Source organism: Antrostomus carolinensis, unplaced genomic scaffold (assembly GCF_000700745.2).
Source record: "Antrostomus carolinensis isolate BGI_N321 unplaced genomic scaffold, ASM70074v2 scaffold3122, whole genome shotgun sequence".
NCBI classification, from domain to species: Eukaryota; Metazoa; Chordata; class Aves; order Caprimulgiformes; family Caprimulgidae; genus Antrostomus; species Antrostomus carolinensis.
The window spans coordinates 85,943-91,942 of NW_010298811.1; positions in this window are offsets into that span (position 1 = coordinate 85,943).

The following is a 6,000-nucleotide window of genomic DNA, read 5'->3' on the forward strand; positions in this document are numbered from 1 at the left end:
CTGGCTGCTGGAGGGCAACGCCGGGAGGAATTTGGCCAACCCTGGGGCACTGGAGTTCTCCTCCCAGCTCCCTGTGGTGACACCGTACCTGGGGCAGGTCACGTACCAACCCTGAGCTTTCCATCCAGGGCCTGTGGGGATGGAGGGTTAGTCCAGGGGCTGATCAAGGAATGTGCCACAGTTTCTGGGGTGCTCCTGTGTACATTCACCCTCTGCTCTGTCTGTATGGAGTTCAGCAGTCATATAGTCGTGGGGTGAGCGTTGCTGATCAGCTGGAAGGCTACCCCTGCCTGTCACAAGCAGGCACAGTGTGGCACTGTTCCCCTGGATCACCTTGGGCCCATCACAAACCCACCAAGTGACATGCTCCAGGAGCTTTGGGGGAGATGCAGCGGAGTGCAAACAATTCTGCTTGTGCATCACAAAAATACTTCATCTCCTGACGCTGAGGCTTATTCTGATCTTGTTACACCCCACCAGGTTGTACCAGAGGGTGAAACTGGCAGCGTTTGGATGTTGGAATACACCAGACCTCAGCTACAGGAATCAAGGCAGTGCCCTCAGAGCCAAGAGATCACGACCGAGCGGCAGCCGCAGAGCCGTTCTCTGTGGGAATACATGTCCGTGCAGAGCGCTGGGTGTCCTCGTCTAACTTGGCTGTGCCCCAGGTCCCTCCGGACCTGTGGGACCTTTCTAGTCCCAGCTAGAAATGATTGGAAGAAGACAGATAATACACATTTTATGTGTAAAGCTGAAACAACCAGTGCATATATTTTTTTATCATGAAATAAGTAGCTTTCTTGCAGATTTCTCACAGACACACAAACTGTTGATACCTTTAATTACCCATCGTACTTAGTATACGTTCCTACGCATCAGGCTCCTTCCTCCCTTTTCTTCCTTTCAGTAACACTAAAGATTATTGCTGTTCAACTTTTTGCTGGTGTATGTTGTTTTACATTGTTAAAATGTCAGGTTTGTCTCACTGGCATAATTTTGTAGTATTAATGTTACCGTTTGGCTACACAAGTGTATATTCCCCCCGCTCCTGCGAGAGTCACAATTCTCATCCTTTTTATTTCTTTTATTTCCTTGTTATGTGAAACACCTGACTCAGATAAAAAATCTTTCAACTCTTTGTTGATTTGATTTCTCACTTAACAGACAGCAAAGTTCTGGTTTAAATAGTTCAAATGAGATAACTTACAATCTAGGTTTTGAGAATTTTTTGCTTTACTAGATAACAACCCTGAGCTCAGCCCATGAAATATGCTGTGTGAGGAAGCAACCATTTTAACAGAGCACTATATATTTTATCTCATTAGACATAGATGTTTTGAAGGGATCATCGTGTCTTTTCTAATCCATATTTTTATTAGAAAAAGAGGTGTTTAGTCCAGCAGAAATCTACCATCTAGTTCTGTTATTGTATTCCCTTGCTTATGTTTTCAAATTAAATTTCATTTAATTTTCTACACAGTGCATAAGGATGTGTAACCAGAATTGGATCTCGTTTGAAGATGGTGTCTGTGTTTGGTTCCAGGCTGTACTTAATTATAACTTTCTTTCTTCAGAGACTGTTCTTACTCCACAAATACTCTTTAGTGTTAAAAGTGTAAGAAGACATTGTCCTTATATTCCTTAACTAATGGGTTATTAATAAAATATTAAAAAAAAAGAGTGGAATTGATCTCATGATTCAGTCTGTTGCAGCTCTGACTCTGAAAGCCTTGTCGTGGAAGGCTGATCCTGCAGCTGAGAAGGTGACCAGAGAGCTCTCTGCCTGCGTGGGTCTGCAAGACATGGACCTGTGAGGTATCCCTGCCCTCAGCACCAGCCTGCCTGGAGCTGTGCCTTGTGGTCTGTTTCCAGACAGCTCAAATCCAGCCTCCTGCTTGTCTTGAGTAACTCACTTCTGGATGGATCTGAACAAAACCCTGCAGCTGGAAGACATGGGGTGGTGTGCTGGAGCACCTTCCACAGCAAGGTCATCCCTGGGTGGTGGGTGTCCTGGTTCTGCTCCCTATTTTGGCAGCAGGATGAAGGATTCACACTCGTGCCAGGTCAGTGCCTGAGCTCAACACAGTGGAGGTTGGGAATGTGCGATGATGGTGGGTACCTGGTTCCTTAGCCATCGCTTCAGGTGTGGGCAGAATTTAGGTTCCTTAGGCATTTCTTGATGCTTGTTCAATTCTCAGCGTTGAACTGACTCCTTTAAAAAAATAAAAAATTAAAAAATAGTCCAGTTTTATGCTTTTATCTTGCTGGGGAATTTTTTAACATGAAAAATAAGCAGAAGCATCTAGCAAATGAATAGTGAAACTTCTCTGGGTTGGCTCGGTGGGCTGAACGCTTGGTGGCTTGCATCCAGCTAGATTGGCAAGAAGATATCTGGCAGTGCCTGAGGACACATTATTAACCTCCCATGCATCCCCCTTTCTTCCTGGGATGCATTCCCGACTTGAGTAGATAGTTTCCATTATTACTTTATACTGCCAGGACTACGGGGCCATAAAATCTCATTTTATCTGTGTTACAGAGGTAATAAATCTGCACTTAGCGTAGTGTTCTCTGATAGTGGTTACAGGGAACTGTGTCAGCCTGCGTAACTCTGATCAGTCTTTCCGCTAACGACAGGTAACCCCACAAATGAGCAAGGAAGGACCTTGGGGGGAGACGGGTGACTGCAAATCCCACTTCCAGCTTTCAGTTCAGAGCATGAGAGGCTGGTGGGAGGCAGCTGAGAGGGGACACAGTGGGGTGGCTGGAAGCAGGGCAGCGTATGGGTGAACAGGGCAGAGGGATGGACACAGCAGTTACAGGAGAGCCAGGACCATGGAGAAGTGAAGATAAGAGCGAGGTGTTTGTATCTCTTTCTCTTCCCAGCATTTCCCCAGGATACTATGTGATGCTGCTGCTGACAATATCACTACAGTGGGCTCAGGTCTCGTGTGGTCTCAGGTAGCTCAGTAAGTTAGAAGTGCCCGGTGCAGCGCATTGCCCAGCTCAACCCTCCAGGAAACAACACAGCGTGAGGTGATGGGCTGCGTGATGCAGCGAGGCAGCCAGGGATGCTCCATGGATGCTCAGCAGACACCGATGGTGGAAACTCCATCTTGAGAGGACTCCTCTGACCTCCTTCCTTCCAGCAAAGCACTGGAGCAGCAGTTACACCAGCAGAGTCAGACCTCCGTGATTTCTGTGGCAGGTACAATCGTGTGGGTTTCACTGTTTTCATTTCCACCGATGGCCAAACTGCAGGATCGGTAGCACAGTCATTTTTAATTAATGGAGAACACACAGCTCCTCCTCAGCCAGGTAGCCAAGTGCCAGGAGGCATCCCCTCAGTGTGGTGACAAGCGCTGGCCCCTGCCACCACCACACCCATGTCTTTAAACATTCAAAAGCTGATGGAAAAAGGTTTCTGCTGGGAAAAGCAGCTTCCAAGAGCACAGGGATGTCCCATCACTGTTGGGCCAGCTCTCAGCTCAGTCCCTCAAGGTGGGTGCCACAGTTTTGGTTCCCCTCCCTGTTGCTCAGTGACCACAGAACAGACGCTAAAACCCAGCATGTATGTACATAAGTGAAAAGCTCCCAGGCTGTGAGCAGACAGGGAAACCACAATTACACACAGAATAATAAATAGAGTGAATTCAGACAAGTTAATCTCCCACTTCGTCTGCTGAAACTACTAATGGTGTCTTGGGGACCTCAGTTTGCAGTTAACTGGTGTAAGTCAGGAGCTGATGGAAATTTGCTGTGCAAGGAGTGAGGGGTGAGTGACACCTGAGGCCGGCTCTCATGGAGGATAACCTTGTGGGGAGGGAGGACAGATGGACAGACAGACCCTGTGTCTGTCTGTGGGAAGGAGGATGGAGGGACCCCAAACCATTCTGCAGGGAAGGGGTTTGGAGCTTTGGTTGGGGCTCCAACATTCCTGCAGTCCCACTGCTTTTCAAAAAGCTCCAATTTCTGCTCACAGTGTGAGAAGCAAATTCCTGCCTCCAGCACGAAGCAACTTTTTCAAGCCCTCGTGGTTACAGAGGAGCACAAAAAAACAGGACTGCTCCAGATTCCTGCACTCAGGTGGCTCTAAGAACCCCAAACCTGCCTTTTTTCTTTAAAAATCACTTGTGATTTTGAATGTACCATCAATGATGTCACCAGTGCCATTTGCAAGATGTGGAGCTGAACTTGGTGATGCCCTCAACATGTAGCTATGTCCCCTGGTTCTTGTGTCCTGCCTCTGCCACCCCAGCCATCTCCTGCACACAGGAGCAAAAGCACGCAAAATCTGTGGTTCCTGGGGAAAACCAACCTATAAAACACACTGCGCTTCATTTCCCTTGGAATTATTAATTCCCACAAGCCATCCTCAGTGCTGGTGGCATCCCGGGAACTGCTACAAGCCCACGACGGCTGCCAGCGTTGCAGAAACACTGGTGGGGCCCCACAGCAGGAGCCAGGGAGACGGCTGGGGAAGAGGAGCAGGGTTGGTGCCAAAAGGTCAGGGACAGCACAGAAATTCAGATGTTACCAAGAGGCTGACGGAGCCAGAGCAAATTCTTCCCTTGCTGAAAGCAACTTCATCCAGCTCAGCCTCTGCTAAACCAGGGAAGCTTTAATGTGGAGCAGATGTAGTGACGTCTTCTTTCCTCGTTAGCCGACTCCAGCAGGCTCAGGGCACACTGTCCAGGGGAGTCATGCGTTCCTTGTCTTTACAAAGGGTTTTTCACCAGGTTTCTGGGCATGGTTACAGGATTTAGTAACCTGGTCCATCCAGCTCTGTTTTTATTCTGAAAAAATAAATGAGTTAGAATCCACTTTTTAATTTTTTTAGTTGTTTTTCCCCCGCAAAAAAAAATCAGCACTTTGAGGTGTCATTGAAGAGATGAGTTTTACTGATGATGATGATGATAGGAAGCTGTGTTTGTGGAGAATATGGGCCAAGGGACCGTGCAGGATCAGATATAAGGGTCTCTTCAAGGGTGAACTGGTTGCTCCAACATATGTGTGACTGACCCAGGTAAGTCACCTCATGATGGCATTTAAAATAAAGAGCATTGGGACAAGCCAAGCTTTTCTTCGTTCCTGTCTTCTGGGACTCACTGGAGGTAGGATCCCCTCATGGATATCGCTCTGCGATCCCACTATCCTCCTTCCCGGGGACACCAGTCACCTCCAGGCATTGCCAACCACCTTGGTGGTTGGTTTTGTTCTTCAAACCAAAGCCCCAAACTGAAACACTTGGTGGAACCAGTTGGAAGTCACACCATCTCATCAGCATTTTGCCTTGTTTTAACGTGAGGTTTTTGGGTCCCATCCCTAAGGGCAGGTAAGAGGCAGCTCCCCAGCCCAGGGATGTGTCCCTGCCCTCGCCTGCTGCGGCAGACCTGGACACCATTGCCAAGACCAGGTTGCTTTGAGCAGTGACAAGCAGGAGAGAGGCCCTTGGGCATGGAGTGAGGAAGGTTCTTCCCCTGTCATTACCACAAGCTCGGGAAGGCCTCGTGTCAGCTGCCACCCCCTGGACATGGCAGGGCCAGCCCAGGACAGGGCAGGCCAGGCTGGACCCTTGGAGAGCTTTCCCGCTCTGGGGAACCCATGGCGCCATGTGGGGCTGGGCTGGAGGGACACCATGAGGGGTCATCAGGGAGGGGAGACCCATGATGGAGGCTCTGCTGAGAGGGATCCTGTGAGGAGAGACCCGTGAAGTGGCACTGGTGAAAGGGCTCTGGTGAGGGGAGACCTGTGAGGGAAGACCCATGAGGGGGCTCTGGTGAAAGGAGACCTGTGAGGTGTCCCCAGGGAAGGGAGACCCATGAAGTGGCCCTGGTGAGAGGGCTTCGGTGAGGGGAGATCTGTGAGCGGGCTCTGGTGAGGGGTGACCTGTGAGGGGGCTCCAGGGAGGTGTTCCCGGTGAGGGGAGACCTGTGAAGAGAGCTCCCTGAGGGGAGACCCATGAGGGGGCTCTGGTGAGGGGAGACCTGTGAGGTGACC